The sequence below is a fragment of the Zootoca vivipara genome, chromosome 5 (assembly GCF_963506605.1).
Source record: "Zootoca vivipara chromosome 5, rZooViv1.1, whole genome shotgun sequence".
NCBI lineage: Eukaryota > Metazoa > Chordata > Lepidosauria > Squamata > Lacertidae > Zootoca > Zootoca vivipara.
Window position 1 is genome coordinate 44,802,965 of NC_083280.1, and position 18,644 is coordinate 44,821,608.

The window sequence follows — 18,644 nt, forward strand, 5'->3', positions numbered from 1 at the left end:
GATAAGTTTAATAACATTTCCACGTCAAGCTGCCCAAGACTCTGCTCCAAAGAGTGCTTTGTGAGGTTGGCCATCTAAAAAGCAGCATAAAGGTGCTTAAAATAAATACCCATGAAGTGGTAGCAGAGGATCCATGTGAAAAATAATTATTTGTACAGTCTGTCAAATCCTTTTTGATACCACACTGCCATCAGCACAATTTAGGAGGCTATATTTTATATCCTAAGAGTGCTGAGAACCTCAAGGCAGTTAATAGTTTACTTCACAAAAGTGAATAGTTCAGTTCACTAAATTCACTTCAGTGAATAGTTCACAAAAGGAAGCTTGCAATGCGTTAGATCTGGTGTATCTACTTTTGTCAGGGGAATCTCAGAGGCGTAACCTGACTAGGTGACAGTCTGTCCCATATTCTTGGAAGACCCTTACAGAAGTGCTAGATATGCTCATGGATATGGTGTCTGATAAGAGTGTCTGTTCAGCTGGTAGCCCGTTTCACATGATCAAAGAACTCACTAATAATAATGATAAAGGTCTGCCCTTGAACCTTGGTTCATGTGGATCGCCTAATGCTGAACTGGCAGTCCCAGTTAATTGGTGGCTAGGGAGACAGTTCTCTAACATATGAGCCATAAGTGAATTTGAACTACCACCAATTATGTGGTAGAAATTTGCTTCCCTTGCTTTAGTTTGTAACATGTCCATAGGATGATCTCTTGAGTAATGCATGTGTGAAAATGTATTGCATACTGTACTGTCTGGTTGCCTTGCACAGCAACAGTTATAGGAGACGGTTTGTATTAGTGCCAAAGGAGTTGGTGGGACATTTGGGTGAGATGGGCAATCTTCATTCCCTTTGTGTCTGTAGAATCAGTGCATGATGGATGAAGGAGATAAGGCTGCAACTGAATAGTTCTAGTTTATGTTAAAATTAAATTTTGAAATAATTAGTAGAACCACTAACTTTACACTGTGGCTGCCAACATAATTGTTAGTAGCTTGCATGACTTTTGAATTTGAAGAACTTCACATGTGAGGTGGGGGTGACCTTACAGACAAATATTCGTACATTCCAAGATATCCACAGCCACAATTCCCAATGCCTTGCCTCTGGGCTGTTTCCCTTCATAATATCCTATTCTATGCATTAACTCAATAGTTCTTTCTCTGTCCAGTTCTCTTTCACCCTCATCCATCTTCAGTTCCCTGCCTGGTTTGATATGGAATAGTTATAACCTCATGGAGAAGGTATTGGGCATAGAAACATTCCTGGGGGTGGGAGTTTGCATGTGTGTTGGCAATGGCAGTAGCTCACAAGGCAGCGTGCTTTTTTGATCCATTGCTTCACAATCACAGGGACTGATAGTAATAACAGGAGCCAGCAAAAATGGGGGCTGTCTTGTTGGGGTGCTTGCTGTATAATAATGCCAACTGCTTTCCTAATTCTCTAATTAGAAGCAACCTGACTTTGCCATTCCCAAGATAGGAAGGTCTGTGTGTGCATGTGTGTATGTGGTAGTTAAGAAATAGCCTATGTTGAAACCAAAAACCCCTTTCCTACAGCTATAAGTGCTGGGAAATGTAGGAAGTTAAAAGGCCAAGAAACTGGAGGCATAGAAATAGCCCAGCATGGAGTAGCAGCTGGCTGGCTGACATGGGGGCCATGTGACAGAAGGGGAGGAGTGCTGGGTAGGGTGGAGGAGAGAGAAGAAGCCGTTTTCTCATAAGCAAGGCAGTGGCATTCAAGAAATCTGGGAATAAACCAAGTCCAGAGGAAACCTTGCAGCTGACTGGAATTGCCTGTGTAGCTGCAAAAGGAAACATGAGTATGGTGCAGTTAGCCATCATGGCACAGGATTTCTCTCTCTGTGTGTGTGTGTGTGCGCATACACACACACACACACATAGGCAGACAAACTGCAAACAGAGCATGGTAAAGGTGCAGTTAGGCACCTTGAGATGACTCATTGGGTTCAGTGCAGTTGTGCTGCTGAAATAAAGCTGAATTCAGCTTAATGTGAACCCTTACAAGGATGCCACGCATGTTCCTCTGAACTCTTTGTAAGACAAGGCACGATACAAGTGTAATAAAACAAAAGGCAGTGTTGGGAAGTGACTCAGCAGACTAGAACTCGAGAAACTGATCTTAGACTCCACAAAGATCAAAAACTGGGTGGAAATTGCTTCTGGGTGTTGAGATCAATGGTGTCAAAGTTGGTAATAAATCAAAGTAGATTGCATTCTCGGCTGTGATTGGTTTTCAGTGTTAAGGAGGAAAATAGTGTAATTAATATTTTGTGTTTCTCATGTCACGTAACCCTTCACAACAGTTGCACAAGGTTTGTACAATTCATAAAGTTTTCTAGATCATCATCACTATAGAATTCTACATGCTGCAGATGGTTCTGATATGGCCACTACCTTTAACATGGTCTCTCTTGCACCATGCAACAGTGGCTGCTCTGAGAGGCATGAGAGTGGTAAATTTTCAGCAGACAAAATCCCTAAACAGGGATCTGTGGTGTAGTTAAGATAACTTACTCCTTGCTTGCTTGCTCACTCTTTTAAAAAGCGTAAGGTAAAGCATGCCAATGAATTGGTGTAACAAGGGCACAATCTAAATTGGAAATAAAATGCTTAGTTTTGTGTGATGAGCTGCACAAACCTCTGCATGTTTACTCAGTTCCACTGTTTCAGTGGCGCTTACTTTCTAATAAGTGTAATTAAGATTGCATTTGTGTGATAACAATAAATAAATAAATGAGGCTGCAATCCCGTATACACTGGGGTACAGTGAGACTTTGCTTCTGAGTAAACCTGTTTAAGATCGAGTTTGGAAATGAGTTTGCTATTCCTTTGCCTTATCACAAAGGTTTTAGCCAAGTTAAGCTAACCTTGTTGGCTTGCAACAAACATGGAGTTGGGTGATGGTTCACAGATCTGGCAGTAGTTAATCCTGTGTTAAAAGGTGTATGAGAGCACCCAGAGTTCAAAGTACAGCATCCAGCCATTTGACAATACTGAGTGTATTTTGTCTATAGAAAGTAGGCTATTTTCCCTTACCAACTCACAAAGGTCAAACAAGATAGGCTTTCCCCCTTTGAGTCCCCTGTTACTAATGTAAGCCACTGTTTATGGAAGGTGCCCCAGGCTTGCCTGAGGAAAGCCCACCCCAGCCCAAGCTCAACTTGTGGGAAGTAATGCTTTGTGACATCATAATGAAGCTGTGACTTCCAGAGGAAGAGGGTATCCCCCTCTCTCAGTTAGAGCCCCAATAAGTGTAGCAATGCAGAAGAAGAAAATACTGCACAATAGAAGCCTCCGTTCCAGATTTGCCAAAGGTAGTGGCACGGGAGCTACTGAGCTCTGGTGGAGTTAAACCTTCTTAGTGCTTGGAACGAGTCCTTTCCAATTTGCTGAATTATCTTGGTTTACAAGCAAGCTGTATGCCAAGAACTTAATGGCTACGCCTTCTCGCATGCATGATAGGTTTCATTGTCTAGAACAGGCATCCCCAAACTTCGGCCTCCAGATGTTTTGGACTACAATTTCCATCATCCCTGACCACTGGTCCTGTTAGCTAGGGATCATGGGAGTTGTAGGCCGAAACATCTGGAGGGCTGCAGTCTAGAACCACACTAAGTGTTAGAAACTGAGATATGCAAGCTAGGAGCTAAATGGCACCTTAATCCTGGGTTATGGGCGTAACAACGGAATGTCTAGGCACGCTTTTTAAATAATGAATAAAAAGCTGAAAATGAATGAACTGCTGCTAAAATATTATGTTCATTTTTCACATGGTCTAGTCTAGTCCATCCTCTGGCCACCCCACTAATACTCTTAAGAGAGTCTCTTCTCCAGTCTTCAGAGAGTAGCTGTAAGTGGGGAGGCAGAAAAAGGTCCTCCTTTCCTTCCACTCTGCAGTTTTAATCTGAAATTTTAGGTACAGTACTGCACCCAGAGCTCAGAAACTGCTCATGTTAATGAAATTTGCTGTCACAAAATGCTCCTAGAACAATGGGAGTTCCGAATACTGATCACACTCCCTCCCTTTGTTCAGACTGTGGACTGAGTTTACACTGCATTTTTATCCACATAAAATGTACTCCATTTTAATAACCTTGTTTTGGAGAAGTTGCATGGTATTTTCAGTCCAGGGAAGCATTGGTACTTGGAGTGAGGGGTTGTTTGAGTTTATACAAGAAGGCTTCTGGTAAGAGTCCACACTATGTACATTCTCTTCTAGACCAGTCAGCTAAAATTATATGGACAATTGGCTGTGCATTCCAATGGCTAACCATGTTGGGTGTGATTAGGCTGGTCGAATCAGATATTTGTATCCTTCAGCCTCCTAACTTCTATAAAACAAGGGAAAGTATCCCTTAAAGCAAGGGCGGGGAACCTGTTTTGAGAGGGCTGCATTCCCTCTGTCTTCCTTCCAGGGACAACATGTCATCGATGGGTGGGGACAGAGGCAGAAGTGGACAGAGCAATGAATGCAACTCTTTGCTTTTGTATGGTAAACTCCAATCCACATCCAGCTTCTGGCCCTGAGGTTCCCCACACTTGGCATTACAAGGTGGCTGGGAGCAAAAAATAAAACAAGAATGTTAAAACCCTGTGTTGTTTTCAGTACTGTACAAATTGCACTATAGTAGCTATGCTTTAAACTGAATTTAGAATAGTCTTCCTCTGAAAGTGGAAGTGCTTCCAGGTTCTGCTGTTAACATTTTCTCTGCTGGGACAGGTAAAGGGTCTGCTTGTGTCAACAAAAATGCTGAGAATTCATTCCTGGCTCCTACTGAAAAGCCTGATCTTGGTAAGGCCTACTCTACTTACTGTAGAGGCTGTGCTACCTACTGAAGGTCTAAGATTGTCTACTTACTAGACAATGGTAAGTAATGGTTTGCCCCTTAGAGATGTATATAGCCTTGCTCTTTTTGTGCTGTATGTGATAATAACAAGAAATAGGTACTTGTGCATAGTTATTTGCTGCAAGTGGACTGTGTCCCTTGGTGCATCTTAAGCGTTGCCTACTTTTCCAGAACCCACTCCCCAAAGTTGTGTGGTGGTGCTGTGGATATACTGCACAGCTTGCCTCTAATGCTTAGCAGTCCAGTTTGCTTCTTTCCTACTTTCTGCCTTTGTATACAATATTAGAAGACATCTGAAGGCAGCCCTGTTCCTTTTTTTGTTTCTGTTTTTAATGTTTGATGGTTCTTTACAGTGGCAAAGCTTGCCGCTTTGCTGCCCAGGGCGGCAAAGGTGGAGGTGCCCCCTGGGGGTGGGGCGTCACAACGCATGCGCAACGCATGCACAACACAGCAGCCCGTAATGGGCTGCCACACTCCATACACGCCGGGATGCTGCACAGGCGCAGTCAGTGCGCGCTGCTGCTGGCGCATGGCGACCCCACGGGTTGCTGCTCGCACACAGCGGCCTGTAACGGGCTGCCGCGGGGAGGGGAGGGGCGCCCCAAGTGGAGCTCACCACCGAGTGGAGCCCGAGGGCCCCCGCCCCCCCCTGCTACGCTACTGGTTCTTTATGTTTTAATATATGCTTTAAGCTGCCCAGAGGGGCTGGGGAAACCCAGTCAGATGGGTGATGTATAAATAATAAAATTATTATTATTATTATTATTATTAATTACTTCCCCTTCCAAACTCTTAATAAGGAGAGCAGACTCCTGATTAAGTTTATTTCCCCCCTCAGTTGGTAGGTATCTAGGCTGAACATTTGACCCTCCTGTGCACAATATGCTTAGCAAAACTTCCCTTTGTACTTTTAACCTGTGGATTTTAGATCCTCCTATGCAGGAGAGCCTCTAAAGCAAAAGCAACCATTTTACAAACAAAAACTAAACATATCATGGTTGAAAGTCCTATTCCTTTATGGTGGTTTCCCTGAATTAAAGCATCCATATCAGGCATAGGCAAACTCGGCCCTCCAGTTGTTTTGAGACTACAATTCCCATCATCCCTGACCACTGGTCCTGTAAGTTAAGGATGATGGGAGTTGTAGTCCCAAAATACCTGACGGGCCGAGTTTGCCTATGCCTGATGCATATAGTTGCTGCTGTGATGGGCAGGTGTGCATGGTGGAGCAAACACCCCCTACAACTGGCATGTTCAGTTCGCTGCAGTTGTGCTGTGTGGAAAGTAGTGCACAAATATAATGAGTGTTATTTGGATAGTCCTTGTGACCGCACTAAGTGTTGCACTGCTCTTACTTTCTTAAAATGTAATAATTTTTATCGCCTTATGATATTCCCATATTGCACGTTGGGCGGGGGGGAGTGCAAATGCTCATATAGTCATGAATTGGCAAATTGACTTTTAACTTGGCAAACAAATGCAATGCTGTACCCTTGTTCTGCTGTTTGGTAGATCTCCTGCTTTCAAAAATATTTGGCAGTTTAGTGAGTGTTAGTGTTTCTAAAAGCTGTAAGTAGCACCCTCTACTCTTCCTGCATCCACTCTCCCAGCCTGCAGCAAGGCATTTCCCCTTCTACTCCTATATGGAGAAAGAAGATACAGTATAATGGTTGTGTTAGATAGTGCTAGCACAAGCATAGCACTAGCTGTCGAAAAGGGCAAAGCGTTGGAAAATTGTAGTGCAATTTGAAGTAGCTTATCTGGCATGATTTCAGTGAAGAGTAAAACCTGCAGGTGGAATTCCAGTTTTGGTTCTCTTCCCCACCCCCTAGCCTTTAGCAATGGATTTCCATGGAAAACATAATTGCCTTCTTGAATTTTGATGGGTTGTGCTGGAGTTCTGCTGTTCCTTCAATGTTGTCAGCTGCTTGTTTCATCTAAGGCCCACAAGTGCAATTGTGCATTCTGTCTTGAGATAGGCTATATGGTTTGGTACAAAACTGTTCAAAATGCCATGCAGAGAGGTTGAAATGTTTTTGCAAGAATGCAAAGTGTTGGCTTATGAGTAAAGTATTGTAAGAATGCACAACACTTGCATGAATGGTGAACAAAGTTAACTAAAGGATCAGATTTTGGCAAGTGATATGAAAGGGTCAGTGCCTGAGAGAGCTGTTGCCAATCAGAGTAGACAGCACTGGCCTATACAGATAAAATAGACTTTACATGTCCATTATTGGAGAGTGCATAGTTATGGGGTCAGAAGATGGACCAAGATTGTGTTGTAGAACTCCTGCTGTGGATAGGACTACCTCTGCATTTTTCTCAGTGAGGCCGTAATCTGCTGTGGTGGGCAAGCATGCATGCCACAAGGAGTTGTCTACAGAGCAAATAGCCAGATGGTTAAAACAATCCAAGCCACATAATTGGGTAAAGCCATCTCACTCTCAGAAAAAAACAAAACAAAAACCTGCCTATGGGTCATTATCCAGAGAGGGGGTGCACCAACCTGTCCACAAATCTGGAAGCCATTCGGAACCAGAGTGTAAATGTCTTTTATCTGCTCAGTTCGCCAAAATTCACATGCTGCCTTCTAAAGAAATAAAAGAAAATGCCATCTGTTTACTTGACTTAGAAAACATGTTAAGCATGATGATTCTAGTCTATCCAGTTAACTTTACTCAGGCAGTATGAAGGCCCCAATGTTGTTTTGTGCTGCTTTTTCATTTCCCCTGGCTTGTACTGACAGGCCTAGAAAGGAGTTCTCCCTACTCTGGAGAAACTTGGTCTGTTCTCTGCCCTCAGGAAGGGGCCCAGAGAGTTGGCGAAACAAGAGGTTCTCCCCACTTCTGCCAATCCCTGTAGATGAGCAGCACTCCTCTTTGCTTCGATCAGTATTGTAAAACCTTAGTTGCGTGCTTGTTTAGAAATATATAGATCTCTATCATTTTGCTTTTTAAAATTAACAGCACAAAATCCCGTGCTGCAAGCTGCAGCCAGCTGCTGGTTGGCAGCTTTGCTGGAACATCTGGTGTTCCTGGGCTGTTCTAACGATAGGATTCATAAAAGATTATAATTCAGGCCTTTAGAATTCTGAACAACCACCCCCTCAAAAAAGTAAAATCCAAGCTGATTTTTTTATTGCATTTTTTTAAAAAGGAGACAGCTGGAGGGTGTGTTAGCAAAATAGTCAGGATGCTTCAGCAACTTTGTAATTAGCACTGCTACAGGGAGGTTGAATGGAAAATCTGTCCTGATGTGGAAATCTCCCTTCTAAAAATTGCTGTGGGCCCTGCCTGTGGGCTGCTCTATCAGAGGTCCTACCCCAGAAATTAAGTGTTCTTGTTTCTGATTTATGGAGGGGAGCAGGCATGTCTTTTAACATAGCATTGGGAGGCAAAGATCAAAGGTTCCCAGGCTACTTCATGGAGGAGTTTTAATGCATACTTCATGCAGCAAATCTTTTAATAAAATTATATAGGAGGGCTTCCTTTATATGTGAGGGGGGCACACAAACACTCCCATTGTGTGGTAGTTGCAGTATCGTGCTTGCTAATTGAAACATAACATTCCCAACAAAACAAAACAAAAACCACACCGCTCTGGTATATCTTGCTTGAACTTTTCCCAATCCATAGACTCGAAAAAAGATGCCTGGATATCTGGATTCTCTTTTAGCAGTTGCTTTATAAATGCAGGGCAGAAAGCAGGGGTTTTCTTTAAATGAAAAGAATAAATAGAAGCTTGAAGATGTGGACACAAACACCATATCTGCATACAGGTCCCTATGTTCAATGCCAGTTTTTCACCCTAGGTGGAAAAATATTTCTAAAAAGCATTCATCCAAGGAGCTAGCGTTCAGGTTTTTAAGAGGCAGTGTTTAAAATTCCTTGGTACTAACTGCATATTTTGAAGCTGCCTGGGTAGTCAGTTGCCTGGGATTTTTCCAGCCATGCCTATATTCAACACAAATTCCCAAATGAGTGTTCAAGTCAGATGACAGATCAAATGCATGTTGCAAGTGCCTCAAAGGTAGTACAAGCCTGTAGGGTTTTTTCTATTTAAAACTCAGTCCACAAAGCCCCACCCTCACCCACTCTGGGTATAACAAATGGAATCTCTCTTGGTTACAGGAAGTGTTGACCCGGCTGGGCATTGACATATTGATGCTTAGGGCTACAAATCCACTGCTGAGTGCTTTCTGGATATGTAGCTTCTGACGGCTGAAATGTGAGGCCTGGTAATTGGTGAGGCTGGGGTGACATCTTACCAGTGTTCGAAACTTCCATTGTTCTAGGCGCATTATGCGACCGGGAATTTCATAAGCGCAAGCAGTTTCTGAGCTCTGGGTGCAATACTGCGCCTAAGATTTCAGATTAAAACTGCAGAGTGGAAGGAAATGAGGATCTTTTTCTGCTTCCCTACTTCTAGCTACTCTCTGAAGACTGGAGAAGAGACTCTCTTAAGAGTATTAGTGGGGCGGCCAGAGGATGGACTAGGCTAGACCGTGTGAAAAGTAAACATAATACTTTAGCAGCGGTTCATTCATTTTCAGCTTTTTATTCTTGTTATAAAGAAAGTGTTCCTGGACATTCTGTTGTTGCGCCCATAACCTTGGGCTAAGGTGCCATTTAGCTCCTAGCTTGCATATCTCGGTTTCTTTTTCTTTTTAAAAAAAATTTATTAAAGACTTTCTTGATTTACAAAGATATATGCAATGCCTCTCGTAACATTTTTACAAATCAGTTTCATTTGTTGAGACATTGGGAAGAAAGGGGAAAATAGGTAGACGGGGGGGGCATATCTCTGTTTCTAACACCGCGTCTAATGCTAAAGCATGACTGCAGCTAAGCAGGTGTGGACCTGATCAGTCCCTTGGGTGGGGGACTACTAAGATACCTAACATGCCATGATAAGATACAAGTGAGTGTGTGCGTGTTTAAAAACTATAATCAAGCAGCTAGTTTGACCTAGTTTCTTAGCAATGCTAAGGAAGTGATGGGCATATGCTCGTTCAGAAGCCCTTGTATGTTTTGCTTAGCAGGTGGCTCTTTCAGAAATGGGTTCTCAAACGTTCTCTGTGTGAGATTGTGACAGGATCTCAAAACCAGAGACTGCTCATTCCAGCCTGTGCCATTCTAGCTGGCACATTTGCTGTGCCCTTCACCCTTCCTCCTTATCAGCTGACCCAGTGCTTTTCTTTGCCAACCTGTTGATGCACGGAGCTTTCAGGTTCTGGCAACATGAAAAAATAAAATATAGTCAGAGGCAGTGTTTTAAAATTCCTCGGTACTAACTGCATATTTTGAAGCTGTCTAGGTAGTCAGGTGCCTGGGATTTTCCCAGCCATGCCTATATTCAACACAAATTCCCAAATGTATAATCCTTAGCAAAATAATTCCATTTATTTAAGTGGGGTTTAGAATCAGAGTTTCAGTGCACAACCTTCCAAAAACAGTTACAACGAGGTTTGCCTGGTTTTCTAAGCATACGTGCTCTGGAAATATGAAGCTCAGCTGGTGAGGAAGGGACACAGAGCAGACCTAGGAGTTGTACCCATCCGGTCAACAGATGCAGGAAGTCTGATAGGGGACCCGGTCTGCCTCAGGAGCAACACGGCCTCTGACTGCAGCTGCCCTGACCCTGAGGGCTCCAAGAAGAGAATCTGAGGAGCAGAAACAAAAAGAGGCAGGAAGCTGAACCTCCATACATGCATATTTTCCTTTCCTGAGCTTGGCAGTACTGCACATCCAGCCTCTGGGTTAATGCAACACCATCTATTGAATGCTTTAAATATTTATTTTCATTGTATGTAGTTCTTGTTTTATAGATGATGCCAACACTTGTGATTTGATCGCTTTCTTTTCAAAGAAGAAGGCAAGTTGCTGGGAAACCATAGGAGGAGAGAGTGCTCTTGTGTTTGCGTCTTGCTTGAGTTTTCCAGAGGCATTTGGTTGGCTACCACGAGAACAGGATGCTGGACTAGATAGACTATTGGCCTGATCCAGCAGGACTTCTTGTGTACAGGTTATTCTCTCAAACACAATGTCAGAAGTTTTCTGCTATTTTGAAGCCCAAGTGTTCATAGGCACAGGGCAGACCTGGATGCTGATAATTCTATTATCTTCTACTTCCCTTGTGCAGGGAGTTTTCTCTCGCTGTCAGAGTAGTATTCAGGCATGCAATCACCACTTGCATCCTAAAGTGGTATAAGTGTGACCTATTGGTTCTTTAAATCCTGTAAATGCCCTTGGTTTCTGTGGAACCATAGAACATAATTTGTTGTGCTTATGATTTTGGATTAAGGAGTTTTTTTAAACTCTGAATTTAGCTTCCCTTGGAAGACAAAAAAAAAAAAGTTGCTAGTCATTGAGTGAAGAGCTTGTAAGAAATGAAAATGTCCAAGAAAGAAGACCACATTAAATTACCAGCACTTCCTTCCTTTTGATATGAGTAAGCATAAACAATACAGGAAGTTCGAACACTACCAATGTTGATTGATACAAGGTGTGCACTTAGATTGCTCACATTCAGAAGATAAGAAAGATAATTGCATTTTGGGGCTTTCAGTGGGTCAGTTAGTCAAGGTTAAAGGGAGACTTCCTCTTTTGCAAGTCACATTTACTGTATATGTAGTATCTGGGCCATATCTTTGAGCTGTTTAAATAACTGTAGCTCTGTCAATGTTGATAGAACTGCAGTGGCATCTGCACCCCGGGAATCTGGCTCACTTCTGAAAGTTAGGCAGACTTACAAACAAACTTTTACATGGCTAAGCCACGTAGCATATAGCATGTAGTCTACATGTAGATTGTCACAAACACACTAGCTCTTGATTCTCTAGTTGTGTGGCACCAGTTCTTCATTTCAGGGTTACTTTAAGATAACTGAACCTCTGCACAGGCCTTTATTTCCCACTTTATTACCCGCTTCTGCCTATAAATTATAGATGGCAGACTGCTTGCTTTGAAGTGCAAACTGGTGGACATTTAGGAGCAAACCTTTGAAAAGTTCAGGTTAAAACTAGCAGGGCTTAATTAGTGGAAATAAGAGTGCCCAGTTCAATAGTAAGAAAGTAGATTACTGTAGCTGTTCTTGCAAGGGCCTTTTGTATTGTTCAGTTGTAATAATGGTAACCCTAAGAGGAGAATCTAATTGCGTTCTGCCCTTGGGGAGGGGAGCATTCATATGTGCAGTTGCCACTTCCTTTCCTACTGGTTTCTTATGAATTATCCCCTCCCTGTATATCTATCATCTGCACCAGTGTTCTGGGTTTGTGAGTTTAGCTGAAGTCTATATGTACTGTGTGCATGTCCGCACACACACTGCAGATTTACTTAATTTAAATTGGATTTTCTTCCAAGTAAGTGTGCTTCGGATTTCATCCTTGCAGCTCTGACCTAGGCCCGTTTACTCTATAGTTAATGGGGCTTACTTCTAGGTTAGTGTGCATATAGACTAGCAGCCTAAATTTCTCTAGATTCCCTTCCTCCTCCTCCTCCTCCATCATCATATTTGGTTCTCAATGGTTTCCCCTCATTCTCTTTCTTAGTGGCCCCAACCTGCCTTCTGCTTCTCTCTCTGCCTGTGTGTACTGTACTGTGTGTACATGTGTGCCTGCACTCTCCCTCTCCCTCTCCCTCTCCCTCTCCCTCTCCCTCTCCCTCTCCCTCTCCCTCTCCCTCTCCCTCTCCCTCTCTCCCTCTCCCTCTCCCTCTCCCTCTCCCTCTCCTCCAGCTTTCACACACACCAGCAAGGGAACCTTTGAACAGCAAGTGCAGGAAAAGATTTTATTCCTTCACCCCGGAGTTAGAGGGAGTGCCTGTGCATGCCATCCTGCCAGTGGGATATCTTTGCACCGTTTCATGGCCACATCGTAACCTCAGCTCCTGATCCAGCAAGTGGGCAAGGAGTGACTGCTTGATTTGTTTTCCTCCTCTGATCTCTCTGAGCTGCTTTTCGGCAGAGCAGATTCTATTCCTTACTTAGCAGAGGGTAATGTGTGCTCTTTTAGCCACTTATCTGCTTACTTGGCCACCAGCCTAATGTTGCTGTGATTGACAAGGGGCCATACCGCTGACCTCATTCCCGATGCACATGGTGGCGCCCTCCTGTTGCCATGGTGACTGGGGCCAGAGCAAGTCCTGTTCCCACATTGCCTTAGGATAGATGTGTTGCAGTTTGATGCAGGCCTTTGCATTAGGGTTTTTTTTTATGGTTGGCAACATTCCACTCTTTTGCTGAGTGAGGGAGTGTAATCTAATTAGGTACAATCCAAGAGACAAGGTCCTCAGTGGTCAGTATCATTTTTTCCTGGGCTGCCCTGACTCCCAAAGTGGGGGAGGAAGCAATAGCTATTGTGCAGAACTGCAGTTAATGCTAAGCAGAACTTCACTCATGGACAGGAGCTGAAATGGGCAAGGAAATGTTTGTCGTTCAAAGTTGTCCTCATTGGATAAGGGTTGTCCTACTTGTACAGTAAAGTAATGTGATTAGCCAGGACTGTGCCACTTCAGATTTGATGAGTGCATTTTGAAATGGGCCCTCATATTTTGCCAGATATATACATGTATAGAGAGAAATCCATTAGCACATAATGGAGGGGAAGAGAGTCCAGCCTGGCTGTCTGTCTCCCTTGTGTGTTAGTTATCTGTGTTCAGGGAGTGTGTGGACATTCCAAAATGACTAAAGTGATGTCTGATGGTATTGCATGACTCTAGATTCTTCATAAGAATTGTGGTATGTAAGATTACTATGCAAAATTGTGAGAATGATGGAGATCCAGGAACTGCTTGCAGATGGTTCTGCTAACAAAGGATGGACTGTGCATTCTTGGGATTTTTTTAACAAAATAAAAAACATTCCTTCCAGCAGCACCTTAGAGACCAACTAAGTTTGTCATTGGTATGCGCTTTGGTGTGCATGCACACTTCTTCAGAAGCGTGTGTATCTGAAGAAGTGTGCATGCACACGAAAGCTCATACCAATGACAAACTTAGTTGGTCTCTAAGGTGCTGCTGGAAGGAATTTTTTTTTATTTTGTTTCGACTACGTCAGGCCAACACGGCTACCTACCGGTAATTGGGATTTTAATTAGTCAATCCTGAGTTTATGCTTTTCCCGTAACAGATTTGCAGATTTGCATAGGAACCTTGCCTGCCACTCTTCCTGTCCTCCATAAGCCCCACCCATGCAATCATCTATCAGGGGTGGCCAACTCCCAAGAGACTGTGATCTACTTTCAGAATCAAAATCTGGCGGCGAGCTACCCCCATTTTGGGGAGTTCAGCTCAAGGTTGTTGAGCTTTTTTAGGGAGAAGGAAAGGGGGGGTAACCAGATTTGGTAACCTTTTTGGGGGGAGCACTGCCCAAATATTTTTCTTACGGGGGACAACAGAAACTTTTAGAGATTTCTTGGGAGAGAATTGCATAAAAGCACTCACAAAACTGTACACCGCACAAACTCCTTTACCTACTCCATTAACCTACCTATCAAGATTTCTTAAAAAATACATAGAATCATAGAATCATAGAATCATAGAATCATAGAGTTGGAAGAGACCACAAGGGCCATCCAGTCCAACCCCCTGCCAAGCAGGAAACACCATCAAAGCATTCCTGACAGATGGCTGTCAAGCCTCTGCTTAAAGACCTCCAAAGAAGGAGACTCCACCACACTCCTTGGCAGCAAATTCCACTGCCGAACAGCTCTTACTGTCAGGAAGTTCTTCCTAATGTTTAGGTGGAATTTTCTTTCTTGTAGTTTGAATCCGTTGCTCTGTGTCCGCTTCTCTGGAGCAGCAGAAAACAACCTTTCTCCCTCCTCTATATGACATCCTTTTATATATTTGAACATGGTTATCATATCACCCCTTAACCTTCTCTTCTCCAGGCTAAACATACCCAGCTCCCTAAGCCGTTCCTCATAAGGCATCTTTTCCAGGCCTTTGACCATTTTGGTTGCCCTCTTCTGGACACGTTCCAGCTTATCAGTATCCTTCTTGAACTGTGGTGCCCAGAACTGGACACAGTACTCCAGGTGAGGTCTGACCAGAGCAGAATACAGTGGTACTATTACTTCCCTTGATCTAGATGCTATACTCCTATTGATGCAGCCCAGAATTGCATTGGCTTTTTTAGCTGCTGCATCACACTGCTGACTCATGTCAAGTTTGTGGTCTACCAAGACTCCTAGATCCTTTTCACATGTACTGCTCTCAAGCCAGGTGTCTCCCATCCTGTATTTGTGCCTTTCATTTTTTTTGCCCATTGTTAGTGTGACACCTGCATCACCATTTTGGTAACCAACTGTTCAATATCAGACGAGTACTGTGTCAGGGCCAGCTTCAGGGAATCCTTAAGGTGCTCATCTGTCATGTTTGAACATTGCTCTCTCTCTCTCTTTCTCCTCCACCCCCTTAGCTAGGGGCACCCATCCACCTCCCTCTCTTCCCCCCCACCCCCTCAGCTACGGGCACCCATCCACCTCCCCCCCTCTCTATATCTATCTATCTATCTATCTATCTATCTATCTATCTATCTATCTATCTATATAGATAATCTCTGGCTCCCAGTGGTTCAATGAGACAGGGACAGGGGGGAAATCCCTCTGTGAGTGGAGGCTCCTGCTTTCCTCCCACGAACGCAAACTCACACACACCCCTCCCTCTCTGCCGGCATGAGGGAGGAGGAGCCGGGGAGCTCTAGGCAGTCAAGAGGGACAGGGAGCAATCCAGCCCTTCTGTGCAACGCACTAACACAGTCACACACATACTGATAAGTTCAGTATCGGGAAGAAGCTCTCCCTGCAGTTGCTCACGGTTATTGAGCTTTTTTGTGGGGGAGAGACAAGAGTTCTTGAGGTGTTTTTTTTAGGGGGAGAGCTCTTTCTTTTCTTTTATGCTGGTGATCACTAAGGAACCCACAATCTACCCGCGATCTACCAGAAACGTCCTGGGGATCTACCGGTAGATCCCGATCTACCTGTTGGCCATGCCCTGATCTAATGTGATCAGGGCCACATCATACCAAAAAGCAGAAAGCAAGCCTTGGCAGAGCCTCAAGCAAACGCACTAAGCCACAACAGCTTAGTTTCCTCAGTTTGGCTAATAAATCTGACATAGGTACTAAGGCCATAGGGTGCGCTGGCAAGGTAATTAGCCAAACCCAGGGGAGGCTTGGATGTATACAATTCCCTGCCTGTCCACAACTGGACAATGGTTATTTCTCAATGCACCAGAGTAGACCTGGGAGAAAAAGGAGCCAGGAGGAGGAATTGGGGGCCCCTCCAGTGTTTTTTCTTCCTGAAGACTCAAACATGTTGACCTGTTCCTGCTAAATCTTTTGTCTGTATTAGGAAGCACATCACTTGCTGCGGCACTCACCATTAATATTCAAGGTGTTACTTTTTAAATAATCCTGCTGGTGCAAAAAAAGAAGTGTCAATTACAAATAGAAAAACCAACCTGCTGGAAAAGAAATGCAGATCTCTTCCATGGCAACGTACAAAAATATCCAATCTTCCAAGGTCTCGGTGGGCTGAAACCACCTCCCTCTGCATTATTTCAAACTGAGATAAGAAGACAATTGGGCTGCAGCCTCTGCAGATTCACTAATTCCTTTCCTGTGCCTTTGAGAAGGGAAACGAGTAAGGTCACTCAATAAGTTAGTAAGCAGAGGTGAAGAATGGCATCCAGGTATCGGAACCCTTTTGATACCCACTATCACTCTTGTTCTATCTACTACTATCATCATACATTGTAGTGTAAGTTATCTAGTCTGGTAGATTTGCATCTGCAATGCTGCAGCCTAGTGCAAGCAACTGTGTACTATTTATAAGCACTCATCCTGAGATTAAAATATTCTGAGAACCTGTGTTGGACCCTACTGGTCATATAATTGATTGGATGATTGAAGGCTGCCCAGAGCTCACCTGAATCATATAAGATGTGAGATTCTGCTAATATGATAGAGAGCAAATAATCTTGTTACCCCGTTCGTATGAAACAGATAGGCAATGTGGTGCTCTCCAGATGCTGTTTGACTCCAGTTCCCATCAGCCTAAGCCAGCATGGCCAATGATCAGGGATGATGGGAGTTGTAGTCAAACAATATATTGAGGGCACCATGTTGGCTGCCCCGATGAAAATAAGTTCTGCCTTGGGATGCTATAGCAATGTGATGAAAAACCTGACCCACTACTTCGGACATTAGTTGTCCTGGAAACCACCAAACACCCCAAAATCCTTGCAATAGAAGACCCTCCTTACACACAAATACCAGGCATAGGCAAACTCGGCCCTCCAGATGTTTTGGGACTACAACTCCCATCATCCCTAGCTAACAGGACCAGTGGTCAGGGATGATAGGAGTTATAGTCCCAAAACATCTGGAGGGCCGAGTTTGCCTATGCTTGCAAATACCCACACCCACACACCGTGATGAGCATTTGGGTGGTTGTTAATATGACCCAGTTGAATTACTCCATTATCTTTGCACCAGGGTTCATCACATGAGACCTGTTTCTCCCTCAGAGCAGGGCTCAGATTTTCATGAGGATTAAAACCTGTGAAAAGTTTGATCCACCTTCAGGAATTCATTGGGAATCTTGCATATGTGTTTTCCTATCAAAGTTTATTTTTATTTCTGCTTCGCCATTATTGTCTGCTGCAGGAAAGGAAAGGTAGATAGAATAGCTAGGCTCCAGGCTTCATCATGCACCCCCTGTTCTATTAACTTCATAAATACATACTTTTTCCTACACTTTCTCTCTCCTCTCCAAAAAATCTGGTTTATTTCTTTGACTTTATTTTGGACATCCAGAATTTGGGGCAGTCTGAATGGGGATACAGCTGCAGGACAAGAGAGAACAATAGTGGATCTAAACCTTCTATCTGAGTGTCAGGAGAGTTTCTATGGCAGACACTGTAAATTTTACTGCAGTGTGAATGCTTTTCAGTGTGCAGTCTCCATGACCACCAGCATTCAAGAAGCTACAAGAGGTGTCTTTGGATTAGTGTTTGGAAAAATAAGAGGGAAAGATGAATGATCTTTATACAGTGACTATTTCTCCACCATGACTTCCTCCATAGGAATGAGATGTCCAGACACAACTACTGGTATTGGGCTTTTTCTTTTGGAATTGGCTAGGATTTTTGAAGAGGAGTCTGCAGTTGACTGGGTGGCACAATGTACAAATGAAAGGATCTGGGAAAGCCTTCCTGACCTTGGATTTTTGAAGCATGAAATTTAATTGTGATCTTACAATGCATGACTTGAAAGTTATGGAGCATAAAATTATCTCGTCTGCACACTTGACTCTATTACATCTCCATGGTGTCATCTCACTTGGGTTGGCTTTGTGCCACGAGACTAAGAGAAAGGAAGTTCCTAGGCTTGTTCTAGCCAGGTCTAGCTCCTTGTCCTTGTTTTTCATATATTATGTAGGGACTCGCTTGTTCCATGAGAGCTCCAACAGATGAGCTCCTTCTGCAGAAATGAATGAAATCTGTGATTCATTGTAGGGGTGAGCATCTTTGTTGACATTGTGTCCTATCAGAGGTATTTGAGGTAGCAAGCAATTCTTAGTTACATGTAATTACGGTAATGCAGTTTATGTGTCATGTTTTTGAACATGGCAGATGCCACAGATGCAAAGCATGTTGCATTTATTCCACTGTATGACGCTTTCGTTTGCCTGACCAACAATAAAACATGTTTCTCCCATAACGGTCTCCACAGCCACAGCAGGCGCTGTAACTCTTGCCTTGAAAGGCA

General features: G+C 43.6%; 1 protein-coding gene across 3 annotated transcripts in view; it reads left to right on the forward strand.

Annotated features, from left to right (window-relative positions):
* Nucleotides 1–18,644, forward strand: part of TRIM8 (tripartite motif containing 8) — a 67,227-nt gene that overhangs the window by 26,428 nt on the left and 22,155 nt on the right. The gene's annotated exons all lie outside the window — the stretch shown is intronic.